Here is a 14670-nt window from a genome sequence, read left to right on the forward strand (position 1 = left end):
CCCACGATGCAGAAATGCTCTGGATTTTTCCTGAGCGTTTCTGCATCTCCCTGGCAGAAAAAATGCATGCGGATTTTACATGTGTTTTTCCTGCCAGGGACAAGCGTAAGTGAAGCGTTTTTTCACATGCATTTCCGCATGCGGGTTGTCAAGCGGTTTCCAAGCGATTTTAGCATCACTTGGAAAGTGCTTGACAACTTGGTCACACTATATAAATCCATGCAACCGGCATGGATTTATATAGTGTGACCAAGTTAATAGTTGAAGAAAAAAGATTAAAAATGGTAAAAAAAAAAAACAAAACATTTTACTTACCTTCTGATGGCCCCTGGTCTCTTGTATGGCTCACGGTGGTGTGAAAGGACCTTCCATGACGTCATTTAGTCATGTGACAGGTCACGCGACCGCCGACGAGCCGTACAAGAGACTCGACTCAGCGGAGAAAAGACCGGGGGCAATCACAAGGTAAGTATAATGTATTTTTTTCTTGTCTTTTTTTTTTTTTTTTTTTTTTACAGGTACCATGGTACCCGGGTCTGGAGGAGAGTCTCCTCTTCTCCAGACCCGGGTACCATCCGCACGTTGAATCGCTTAATATCCGCATGTGCACATGTAGTCATGCGGATATTAAGCGATTCAATGCAAGTCAATGGAGGTAAAACGTCGCGATTACGCAAAATAACTGGTAGTGCTGCGGATTTTTCCGCACTGATAATGCGCAGCGGAAATTTCCGCAGCATGTGCACAGCACATGCGGATTATCATTGGGGAACATGGCAGACCTTCTACCAAGCGTTTAAGCGTTTCTGCAATGGAATCGCCGCTGCGGAAACGCTTAAAAGATAAAGTGGGCACACAACCTACCACAGGATTGTGCAGCGTAAACCAAGGTAGTCTAAGGACCACAGGAGAGGGCAAGCCCTCTAGCACATAACAGTCAATAAATTTTGAGTGCAAGGCCCCTACCTGCAGATGTAGCACACGAGCGATAAGAGTAAAATACCCCTAGCTCAAGGGTGCAGAGTCAATGGCGATTATGGGTGTTGAGCCAGAAAATTTATGAGGTTTGAGGTCCTGATCGAACCTAGCGTCGATCAAAATAAACCCCGCCCCACTGTCCAGAAAGGCAGAAATTACCACCATACTTTTGCCAAGATGGATCTTGGACGGTAAAAAAAAAAAAAATTGTGACCTACCCACAGAGGAAATAAGTACACCCCCGAGTTGCCAATTCACCCCGCAACTCGGGTGCCTTAGTTTTCTGGTGGGTGTTTAGGAATTTAGGAAAGACACACACACACACACACACACACACACACACTCCCCCTTTCCGCCAAACTACAGTTGGACCAACAGAACAAGTCGCCACACCCAACAGCATGGGTTCCTCAGTTAACTCAAACCTAGGGGCCCTTGACCCCAGGCCCCCTGCAAATTGGAGTGTCTCCTTATGTCTCTGGCAATGACAGCGGTTAACACACAAACGCCTCTTCAAAACATCCAACACCTCTGACTCCAGAACTAGGCAGCATAAATCTAACACTGGCAATCCAAGATTGCCAGAGGCGAGTATATATAGGAGAGGGGAGAGGCCAACACTGAACAGCTGAGACCATCAATGCTGGAAAGCTCTAGCAGCTCTCAACTGAACAGATTAACCTTTGCACTGCTAGCAGAAACCTTCACGGTTTAATATGATAGTGAAGTGCTTCTAATCAGTGCAGGAGCTCAGACGTCGCAGTCTTCTGGCCCCTCTAGTTACGGTAAACCCGTGGTTCCTGGATTCCAGCGATGTGTCACTTACCGAGCTGCTTGATGCAGTGTTGATAAATTCCCTTTATTAGCTGCAGATGTTCTGCCTATGCACAGGGTACACAGAAAGCTGTCAATCAGTGGTGCGGGTGGGGCTATATATAGAGCTCATGAATGTGGAGGACTACATGGTAGCAGGTTTACTAGTCCTTGAGTGATAAAACTAAAACAAGCAGCCAGTTATTGACACATGGCTGGAATCAGAGTCTCTGTCTTTATATAATCAGAATCTAATAAGAGTATAGATGCAAGTGTACAATAAATCTGGAAGAATAAAGAAGTAATCAGTATATCATAAATTATATCTACCCTACAGGTAGCATATGCATTATAATTACATACAGCGTCACTAAGGAAAAGTACCTCATTTGCGTCGACCACCAATAATACACCTTGGCAAGCAGAAAGGGACCTTGAAACTTCGTAGCTAAAATCAACATGACCCTACAAAAGTACAAAAACGTTAAAAGGGAAAACATGTTGGACAAATATGGATTGATGGATACAAGGCGCATTCTTAAATAACCATGTATAAATGTGAGGGGAGTCATTTCGTATGTAGATGGACAAAGAATGCTGAGCGTTGGAAACATGTTGCTATGTTGCATAAATTTTTCACTTGAACCTTGTGGATTAATGGATTTTTAAAGATGAAATAATAAAGATGGATTTTATGGAGCTGGAGTTCCTTTTCTTTTTCCTGTGATTTACACACGTGTGGTCACACGATCTCCAGGCTTCAGCACGCCGAGAGCCGCTGTGGGTGAGCTGGTGGTTTTTTTTCTATAGCATTCTTAAATAGGCTGTGCCAAGATCGCAACTTTTTGGCTATTCTGTGGGGGGATTGACAAGCGGGACCTCCAATGATCAGAAGAACAGATGTCTCACATCCCCTTTTTTAATGGAGTGGTGCCCTTGTCTACGGGACTGATGGAGATAGCTGAGCTCTGAATTCGGCCATCTCCGGCAGCCCATTACACTTTGAGTGGAGCAGCAGTGCACACGCTCATCGGCCAATCCATTGGCGTAATATGGCTCGTGCACCTGATTTCCTGTGATTGGGGTCCCAGAGATGGGTCCCCCAGCTATTAGCAAGCAATCTGTTCTGTAGAAAAGTGATAAGTTGTAATCTGAGAGCAAACTCTTTCAATTTTAAAATATTGGATAGCTCTTATGGGCGTCTATAAAAAAAAAAAAAACAGTGTGAGATCTACAGGGTCGGCCATTTATATGGATACACCTAAATTAAATGGGAATGGTTGGTGATATCAACCTGAAACAACGGATACTGGAAGCCTGTGCTAGCATTTCTTCTGCGGTGTTGCTATCAGTGTGTCAAGAGTGGGAGAAGAGGGTTGCATTGACAATCCAACACAATGGGCAGCACTTTGAACACATTTTATAAGTGGTTATAAACTTGTACAAAACTCATGAAAGAATAAAGTTACGTTAAAACAAAGCACACCATTGTTTTCCTTATGAAATTCTCAATAAGTTTGATGTGTCACATGACCCTCTTCCCATTGAAAAAATAAAGTTGGATCCAAAATGGCCGCCATGGTCACCACCCATCTGGAAAAGTTTTCCCCCTCCCATATACCAATGTGCCACAAACAGGAAGATGATCTCACCAACCATTCCCATTTCATTTAGGTGTATCCATATAAATGGCCCACCCTGTAAAATAATAAATTATTATTATTATTATTGCAGCTGCTGCATTTTGTATAACTCATTCAGTATCTGAACATCTGCAACAAGAGCACAGAGAAACAAATCAAGAAGAAACGTCACACTCACCGGAGTGTGGATCAGGTTCAGGAGATACTTCTTTCCCTCGTAAGTGTAAAACAGAGACGCAGTCTGGGCCTTCACCGTAATCCGGGCTCCCTCTCCACCTGCAGCTTGTCCAGAACTTGCTTATTGGAGGCGGCTTTTGGAATACACCCTGAGGGAAGGAGCGAGACCCCAGAATCCACACTGTTAGCTCGTGGTGGCAGTGTCCCCCTCCATACTAGTCTGTCAAGGTTAGCTTGTTTCTGTGTTTTATATATGTATTTTATGTGTGTAAACCCTCTTCATGTGTACAGCAGCCTGGAATGAACGCTGCTTAAAAAATAAATAATAGAGTAAGGCCTCATTCAGACCACAGTGATTTCTCTTGTAGGTAAAAAAAAAAAAAAGACCGATTTTCATCAGCTTTGTTTTGCATCCGAGTTCTAAACTTTGATTTGGATCAAAATCCGACAGGTCAACGTGTTTCGGTGAAAAATACGCGATCCGCAGAAATATGTGAACAGCCCTAGACTATAATAGATATGAGTTCTGTGAAAAACAAGGATCGAGCTCGTACGAGATCCAACATTTCATTCTAGAAATCTACATAAATAATTAAGTAACGTGCCAAATTGCTTTTTTTTGTGTATGTTTTGCGTGTACGGAGGGAAAGTTCCCAGTGCTAGTGTCTATGGTGCTCCATTAGGCTAGGGCTACCTTGTGACTGTGTGTGGCGCTACTGATTGAGCAATAGCTCCAGTTCAAAGCAATACACTAATTTTAAAAGGAAATCTGTTTGACCTCAGATGTGGGCATGCAGGCCTTTGAAATGTAAATCTAAACCAATGCACACTTTTATATCTTCTACCTGTTGCTGCACTCCTAAGTAATTAGAATTTTGGTTCACATGCAAATGAGGAGTTAAGTCTCTGTCTCCTGAGATTATCTCCCACAGCAAGCATCCGTTCTCTTTAGGCTACATTCCCTTCACTTTTGATGAGTTTTCGATGTTGCAGATTTTCTACAGCATTCCTGCACCTATTAAGTAAAATAGGTTACTTGTTTTTTTTTTCTTTAAATCTGTAACATCAAAAGCTCACTGAAAGCTCGTGGTGGGAACTTAGCCTCAGTGTCAATGATAGCTCACAGTTTTTTGGGACGTCAGGCACCAAGCAAGGAAAATCAGAAAGTAAGCTATCAATCAAGATAAAGAGGCTGGTGCTGGGCAGGGAAGCAACCTTGGAAGGCTGAGGCTCGGTAAGTGCTCCGTTACACCCAGAGCACTCAGAAATGCAGCAACAGATAAAAGATATAGAGGTGTCTATGGATTTAGGTTTCCAAATCCTGCATGGTCATGAAAGGGAATTGGAGGGAGGGGTATATCTGATGGATTCCCTTAAATTATTAAATGGCAATTGCAGTTCACATAGTTGCATACTAGCTAATCATTAGCGCTACAAAAATTTGCACTTCAAGCACCAGTAAAAAAGATTCCTTAGAGGTATCTGGTCACTATTAGTGATGATCGAGTGTGTTCTATCAACCCCTCTGGCGAGCACGCTCGGGTGCTCGCTGAGTATTTTGGCATGCTCGGCATTTCTTTTAATGTCGCCGTGCCTGCAAGTGTCACGGCTGTTAGACAGCGTGCTCGCCGAAGGGGTTCATAGAACACGCTCGATCATCACTAGTCACTATACATGAGTATACCATAAAAAACAACATATTATATAGTGAATAACACAGACACTATTCAATACAGCAGGGTTGAGGTGTATTTTGTGGTACAAAATTACAGTATTTTTGAATGACACCATTCACTTTACTGTGCAAGATATAGAAAAAAAGGGTAATGAACTCCAAATAAAGTGAAATGGTGCAGAAGAAAAAAAAACAAAAACATTTCACTGCTTTTAAAAAATTCTAAACTTTGCAAACAAATTGTTTGGCTCGTGTTTCAATTTTCTAAGACCGTTTTTAATACTTACCATTTTGGGGTACAACTTTTTGATTGCTCCATCAAATGAATAGTCATAAGTTACTTACCGGTAACGGGATTTTTCAGAGACCATGACAGCACCACGAGAGAGGGGATCCGCCCACCAAGGAGAGGAAACCTACAGGCTTAAAAGGGCGCCGCCTCTCTCCCGCCTCAGTTTGGATTACAGAGCACTGAGAGGACCGCCAGGTTAATGAACACAGCAAACAACCACAAAGTTGCCATACCACACCTATTGAGTGTGAGATTATAATTTATAAAAGGGGAGTGCTCCCACAAACGTGAAGGGAGGGAATGTAAGGGTGCTGTCATGGTCTCCGAAAAATCCCAGTACCGGTAAGTAACTTAAGATTTTATCGGTCGACCATGACAGCACCACGAGAGAATTACAGGGATGAAGTAATCTATTGAAGGACCACAGCCTGGAACACTCTTCTCCCAAAGGTGAGGTCAGCCGATACTATATACAGTTATATGAAAAAGTTTGGGCCCCCCTATTAATCTTAAGCTTAATGTTTTATAAAAATTGGTGTTTTTGCAACAGCTATTTCAGTTTGATATATGTAATAACTGTTGGACACAGTAATGTTTCTGCCTTGAAATGAGGTTTATTGTACTAACAGAAAATGTGCAATCTGCATTCAAACAAAATTTGACAGGTGCATAAGTATGGGCACCCCACCAGAAAAGTGACATTAATATTTAGTAGATCCTCCTTTTGCAAAAATAACAGCCTCTAGTCGCTTCCTGTAGCTTTTAATGAGTTCCTGGATCCTGGATGAAGGTATTTTTGACCATTGCTCTTTACAAAACAATTCCAGTTCAGTTAAGTTTGATGGTCGCCGAGCATGGACAGCCCTCTTCAAATGATCCCACAGATGTTCAATGATATTCAGGTCTGGGGACTGGGATGGCCATTCCAGAACATTGTAATTGTTCCTCTGCATGAATGCCTGAGTAGATTTGGAGCGGTGTTTTGGATCATTGAATTGCTGAAAGATCCATCCCCTGCGTAACTTCAACTTTGTCACTGATTCTTGAACATTATTGTCAAGAATCTGCTGATACTGAGTGGAATCCATGCGTCCCTCAACTTTAACAAGATTCCCGGTGCCGGCATTGGCCACACAGCCCCAAAGCATGATGGAACCTCCACCAAATTTTACTGTGGGTAGCAAGTGTTTTTCTTGGAATGCTGTGTTTTTTGCCGCCATGCATAACGCCTTTTTGTATGACCAAACAACTCAATCTTGGTTTCATCAGTCCACAGGACCTTCTTCCAAAAAGAAATTGGTTTCTCCAAATGTGCTTTTGCATACCTCAGCCGACTCTGTTTGTGGCGTGCTCGCAGAAATGGCTTCTTTCGCATCACTCTTCCATACAGCTTCTCCTTGTGCAAAGTGCATTGTATAGTTGACCGATGCACAGTGACACCATCTGCAGCAAGTTGATGCTGCAGCTCTCTGGAGGTGGTCTGAGGCTTGTCCTTGACTGATCTCACCATTCTTCTTCTCTGCCTTTCTGATGTTTTTCTTGGCCTGCCACTTCTGGCCTTAACAAGAACTGCCCCTGTGTTCTTCCATTTCCTTACTATGTTCCTCACAGTGGAAACTGACAGGTTAAATCTCTGAGACAGCTTTTTGTATCCTTCCCCTGAACAACTATGTTGAATAATCTTTGTTTTCAGATCATTTGACAGTTGTTTTGAGGAGCCCATGATGCCACTCTTCAGAGGAGATTCAAACAGGAGAACAACTTGCAAGTGGCCACTTTAAGTAGCTTTTCTCATGATTGCATACACCTGGCTATGAAGTTCAAAGCTCAATGAGGTTACAAAACCAAAAAACGTGCTTTAGTAAGTCAGTAAAAAGTAGGTAGGAGTATTTAAAACAAGAAAATGATAAGGGTGCCCATACTTATGCACCTGTCAAATTTTGTTTGAATGCAGATTGCACATTTTCTGTTAGTACAATAAACCTCATTTCAAGGCAGAAACATTACTGTGTCCAACAGTTATTACATATATCAAACTGAAATAGCTGTTGCAAAAACACCAATTTTTATAAAACATTTAGCTTAAGATTAATAGGGGTGCCCAAACTTTTTCATATAACTGTAGGTTAGATATGGGGGTGTCTATGGAATGTAGAGGGACAGGACCAGGTAGCAGCCTTACATATGTCTTCTAATCAAGACACCTGTCTTCTCAGCCCAGGAGGTCACCACAGCCCGGGTGGACTTTGCCTTCAACCCTCCTGGCACTTCCTTGCCGCTAGATGTATATGCTAGAGAAATGGCCTCCCTATTCCATCTAGCTATGGTGGACTTTGTGACATTAGACCGTTTTCTAGCCCCTTGGTAGGATATAAATAAAGAGTTATCTTTAATAGCTTTTGGTAACTGAATGGTACCTAACCACACATCTCCTCACGTCTAACGTATGTAACTCCGCCTCTTTCTGGTTACTAGGATTTGGACAAAAGGAGGGTAGGAGGACTTCCTGAAGTCTGTGGAAACGAGTGGCTACCTTAGGGAGAGAGAGAGTGATTTTTAGACTAGATCCTGCCTATCATCCAGAATTTGAGTAAACGGCGAGGCCATAGACAGGCCCCGGATGTCACTAATGCTCCTGGCTGAGGTTAAAGCTATTAACAAAGCGGTCTTAAGGGAGAGGGAGTTAAGGGTTGCTGACTATTAGCTCAAACGGCGAGCTAGTCAAGGCCTTTAGAACCAAATTTAAATCCCAGGGAACCAAGCTGCTTTTAATAATAGGTCTAGATCTAAAAGCTGCCTTAATGAACCGAGAAACCCAGTAGTTACCCGCTAGATCACAGCTATATAGGGAACCCAAGGCAGAAACCTGAACTTTAAGGGTGCTGGTGGATAACCCTAGTTCAAGACCTTTTTGTAAAAACGCCAAGATTTTTCCTATTGGCGCCTTCCCCTCCCCCATCAACCCCAGGTTTTCAGCTGTGCATCAGGATGGTTACTAGACCTTGGGAAAAACGTTTCCGATTTAGCAGTGTCTTTTCAAGTTCCACACCGTCAAGTGGAGGCCAGTTGCTTGAGGAAATACGGAATCTCTGGAAGAACCCAAGGATCGGAGATGGACATGCTCCTCAGGCATGAGAACCAGGGCCTCCTGGGCCAAAAGGCTGCGATCAACAGAACCCTGGCCTTGTCCTCCCTGATCTTTCTTATGACTATGAGAAGAAGAGCCAACCAGGGGGAGGCATACGCCAGGCTGAAATCCCAACGTATCAGGAGAGCATCCACAGCTAGGGGATTTAGGGAACACAAGATCTTTGTCTTCCGATTTAGTTTTGTGGCAAACAGATCTACCTGACCGGAGGGCCCCCCACCCCCCCCATCTTCGGCTATTTGGGTAAAAATTCCTTGATTTAGTTCCCATTCCCCTTGCATCAGAGGATAGCAGCTTAGGAAATCTGTTCTGGTGTTTTCTTTTTCCCTTATATGGAGGGCCATCAGGGAAAGGAGGTGACTTTCTGTAATCTGGAAGAGATGATCTGTCACTCATCAGCAATCTTGACCATGTGTCACCCTGGTGGTTCACATATGCTATCGCAACTAGATTATCCAAGAGGATCTTTACATTCTGGCCCTGAAGGAAAGGTAAGAAATTATTCACTGCCTTGTCTACCGCCAGAAGTTCTTTTGCATTGGAGGAGAGACCCTTTTCGATATCTGACCAGGTCCCCTGGGCTCCCCACCCTCTGGGACTCGCATCTGTTGTAATTGTGCTAGTGACCCCAAGTACCCAGGGAACCCCTCGAGATTGGTGGCAGGATGAGCCTAACCTCTATAAAGATTTTACTGACCGGGGTGATAAGGACTAGAGATGAGCGGTGTTCGACTAGAACTGTTCGCCAATCTCAAATTCGAGCTGTTTTGGGCGGTGTTCGAGTCGTTCAAAGAACGCGAACGATTTGCAAAAAATTCGGCTGTTCGAGGTTATGTTCGATAACTGTTCGTGCACCAAAAGCGTGTCCTGCATGTCTGGTGCTATTTAGAGCACCAATCATGCAGGGATTGTCTGCCACTCACTGTAATGCCGCAGCCATGGTGGTTGTGGCATTACAGTGGTTGCCCAAATTGATGGGAACAGTGCTCACAGTGAAACATGAAAAGCCGGCAATTCAGCAGCGGCATACACCGGTACCCGACAATTTAGAACCGAAAGAATAAAGCATCACACATAGATTAGATAGAAACATGTCAGTCACATATATAAGAAGTACAGTGACAGTGTTGGTTACTGTACTTGTCATTTAGTGTTAAAGGATTTATTAAAAAAAATATTGGTGTTTTCATGCACCGTCTCTTTAAAAAAGCCGGCCGGCAATTCAGCAGCAGTACCCGACAATTTATAACAAAAAGAATAGAGCATCACACATAGATTAGATAGATAGAAACATGTCAGTCACATATATATGAAGAACAGTGACAGTGTTGATTACTGTACTTGTCATTTAGTGTCAAAATAAAGGATTTATTAAAAAAAAAATTGGCGTGGAGTTCCCCATAATTTTAGTCACTAGCGGTGGTTAAGCAGACGGCTGGGGCAGATGTTTGAAGCCTGGGAAGGGGGTAATACCCATGGAGCTTCCCAGGCTACTAATATCAGCCCCCAGCTGAATACCTAGCCTTTACTAGCTATTAAAATGGGGGACCCCCTAAAAAATGACGTGGGGTCCCCCCTATTTTAATAGCTAGCAAAGGCTAGGCAGACAGCTGGGGGCTGATATTAATAGCCCAGGAAGGGTGCCATGAATATTGGCCCCCTCCCAGGCTAGAGACAACAGCCGTCAGCCGCCCCAGAAATGGCGCATCCATAGGATGCGCCAATCCTGGCACTTAGCCTCTCTCTTCCCACTGCCCTGTAGCGGTAGCAGTGGGGTAATAGGGTTGGGGTTGATGTCAGCTTATAATGCCAGCTGACATCAAGCCCAGGTTAGTAATGGAGAGGCGTCTATAAGACACCCCCATTACTAACCCCATAGTCAAAGTTACAAAAAGACACAAACACCCAGAATAAAGTCCTTTAATTGAAATAAACACACAATTCTTTATTGTTCTAAATGAAACCATACTTACCATCATGCCCATTCCAGCTGAAGCCAACGATCTCCTGCAATAAAAGTAAAATAATAAAGCAACATCATCCTTACCTTTCCATGGTTCCCACGACAGCTTCAGCTCTGCTACATTCACATGATAGGCTGGACCGCAGCAGAACGCTGCCATCCAGCTTGCCATGCGGCAGACACTAAGAAGCGCAGGCATGCTTGCGCTCCTCAGTGTCTGGCTGTGACGGCATCCAGATGAGCCCAGTTCATGTCCAATGAACTCAGCTCACCTCATGCACGTCACTGACAGCGTGGGAAAATTCTCCTGCGCATGCGGTGAGTGCAGGAGTATTTTCCCACGCTGTCAGTGACATGCATGAGGTGAGCTCATGTCCAAAGAACTCAGCTCACCTCATGCACGTCACTGACAGCGTGGGAAAATTCTCAGCGCTCAGCGCTTGAGCAGGAGAATTCTCCCACGCTGGGATGGCATTGAGGTGACAGGCTGGATCACAGGTGAGTGCTGCCATCCAGCATGCCATCCTTCATAGACACTGCAGAGCGCAGGCATGCTTGCGCTCTGCAGTGTCTCTGAAGTACAGTAACCAACACTATCACTGTACTTATATATGTGACTGACATGTTTCTATCTATCTAATCTATGTGTGATGCTCTATTCTTTCTGTTATAAATTGTCGGGTACCGCTGTTGAATTGTCGGCCGGCTTTTTTAAAGAGACGGTGCATGAAAACACTAATATTTTTTTTTAATAAATCCTTTAACACTAAATGACAAGTACAGTAACCAACACTGTCACTGTACTTCTTATATATGTGACTGACATGTTTCTATCTATCTAATCTATGTGTGATGCTCTATTCCTTCTTGTCTAAATTGTTGGGTACCGGTGTATGCCGCTGCTGAATAGCCGGCCGGCTTTTTTTTTTTAAAAGAGAGTGTCTTCTGAGCAGTTTGTCAGCTTTTGGACACCTTTGAAGGTGTTTTCTATGTGTTTTTATGTGTTTTTGTTTGCCTGCCATTGGTTTTAACGGTGTTCGACGAACAGTTCCACGAACATCCCGGTGTTCGACGAACCGAACCCAAACACTACGGGGTTGGCTCAACACTAATAAGGACATCTTCCCTTCCAAGCGCCCCTTAAGAGAAACTACATTATGTAGCAGATCCCACTGTAAAACCCTGGAATGGTATTGTGCTCACGATATCAGGGTACCCAACAGGTACATTGCACCTCCAAGGGACATGACCGAATTTGCTATGGCTTTCTTCACCGGGCCCCTCATTTATCGTATTTTAGCTTCCGGGAGGTAGCATTCTTGAGATTCGCAATCCCCAAAAACTGCTGAACTGTCGAGTAATCTGGATCGTGTGCTCGCGATTCCGGACGAAATCCGTGACACAGTGACGGCAGGGTGAGATATTGCGTGATCTCCACGGTGCCGTCTCTGAGGAATCCCTGACGCTGCGCATTAAAAAGAATATTGCACAGTGACAAGATCCTGTTGAGCCACTGAGAGTTAGAATTGACAACCGACACATGCGCAGAGTAGCAGGGACTAGCCCAGCCCCTGAAACAGGCATCACTGATGACGCTTCATTCAGGGTGGGGAAAGAGGCAGCAGCAGGGACCGCAGCCTCTGCTCCTGATCACGTCCGTCTTCATATCCCAGGATGCACTGGGGATTTTCAAACTAAATGTTATCAAACAGGAAGTTGGTAAAAAAAAAACAAATGTATACACACATACAAACACACCCCAGTTAGATAAATTTAGATTAACTTCTAATTAAAGTATATTAGAAAAGCAATTACCATATTTTTCGGACTATAAGACGCACCGGACCATAAGACGCACCTAGGTTTTAGAGGAGGAAAATAAAAAAAAAATTAAGCAAAAAATTGTTCATGATGCACTTTTAAGGGGGAGGGGGGTCTTCTGCTGACACTGGTAAAGGAGTAATACCCAATTCTGACAAAATCCCCCATTCCGGTAGGCACGGCACCCCTCATCCCCCATCCCGGTAAGTACGGCACCCCTCATCCCCCATCCCGGTACGCACGGCACCCCTCATCCCCCATCCCCGTACGCACGGCACCCCTCATCCCCCATCCCCGGTACGCACGGCACCCCTCATCCCCCATCCCCGATACGCACGGCACCCCTCATCCCCCATCCACGGTACGCACGGCACCCCTCATCCCCCATCCCCGGTACGCACGGCACCCCTCATCCCCCATCCCGGTACGCACGGCACCCCTCATCCCCCATCCTAGTATGCATGGCACTCCTCATCCCCGTCCCGGTATGCATGGCACCCCCCCTCATCCCCGTCCCGGTATGCATGGCACCCCTCATCCCCGTCCCGGTATGCATGGCACCCCTCATCCCAGTCCTGGTATGCATGGCACCCCTAATCTCCATCCTGGAATGCATGGCACCCCTAATCCCTATCCTAGTATGCATGGCACCCCTAATCCCTATCCTAGTATGCATGGCACCCCTAATCCCTATCCTAGTATGCATGGCACCCCTAATCCCCATCCTAGTATGCATGGCACCCCTAATCCCTATCCTAGTATGCATGGCCCCCCTAATCCCTATCCTGTTATGTATGGCCCCCTTATCTTTATCCTGTTATGTAAGGCCCCCCTCAGCCTTACCCTGGTATGTATGGTCCCCTCATCCTTACCCTGGTATGTATGGCCCCCTCATCCTTACCCTGGTATGCATGGTCCCCCTAATCCCCATCAGGCTGCACATAAAAAAAAAATAAACACTCATACTCACCTTTCTTCTCTCTCCTCCAGCGCTGCATCCTGTCTGCCCGCACTGATCTCTCCATGTGAGCCGCGCATGACGTCACTGCCATGCGCGGCTCACATGGAGAGATCAGCTGCTGGAAGTCACTGCTTCCCATGCCGGGTCTGTGTGCGCGGGGAGCAGTGACTTCACTCTCCTTCATAGCCGGCACACAGCTTAGCCGCGCTGCGGCTCCTGCTGCTGCCGGGCTATAGCGTGTGCCCGCTTATTAAAGGGCATGAATATTCACCCCCTCCCCACGCCCATGGGCGTGGAGAGAGGTTGAATATTCATGCCCTTAAACAGCGGGCACAGGCGATTCCGGCAGCAGCAGGAGTCGCAGCGCAGTGAATATTCATTTTATTTAGCAGCGGGGACAGTGTAGGCTGCAGCGGGCGGCCGCTGCCTCCTGTGCCCCGCTACCCACACACACACACACATATATATATATATACCCACCCCCCCAACATTCGGACTATAAGACGCACCCCCCATTTTCCTCCAAAATTTTGGAAGAAAAAAGTGCGTCTTATAGTCCGAAAAATACGGTAGATTATTAAATTAAATAGAGATTTAGGATTAAATCAGTGTTGGTTTCGGACAAGCCCTTTAAATTGTTAATTGAAATAAAAACAGTTCCCCGTTGTATTAATAAGGCAGTGATTCCAACTGTATTACCACTGGGAGACCCCCAACTCACACTCCTATTTCCCGAGTGCCTTCCACGCCAAGCTTGGTTATGGAGGCTTTGGATTACCATCCATACTGTTCAGCACAGATCATGCTTCTTATGTCTTCATCGATCCCCCAGAACACAGCCCTGCATTACAGCGTCCTTCAGGCTTTGTCCAATTATTTTCTCCAAATTTGTTTGCCGATCAGTGGCAAGAGGCTGTTGAGCTACTCAATCTCCTTGTTCCTTTGGAAAATTGGCACACTCTTGCATATAACAGTAGAGAATGGCCAAATCTTACGGAGACACTGGTAGATCGCAACGAAACATGGAGAGAGCAGATGTTCAGCGGTGAACTTGGAGTCTCCCTCCTCTATGAAGCTTTGCCGTACACATCTGACTTACTCGGGAGGACTTCTCATAATTCACATGTGCAAAAATAGTTCAATCCACAACTAAAATGCTTGAACCAACTCGTGGAAAACTGGATAAAGATAGATAAAAG

This window comes from Phyllobates terribilis, unplaced genomic scaffold (assembly GCF_046119375.1).
Source record: "Phyllobates terribilis strain yellow unplaced genomic scaffold, ASM4611937v1 Scaffold_110__1_contigs__length_5578470, whole genome shotgun sequence".
Taxonomy (NCBI): domain Eukaryota; kingdom Metazoa; phylum Chordata; class Amphibia; order Anura; family Dendrobatidae; genus Phyllobates; species Phyllobates terribilis.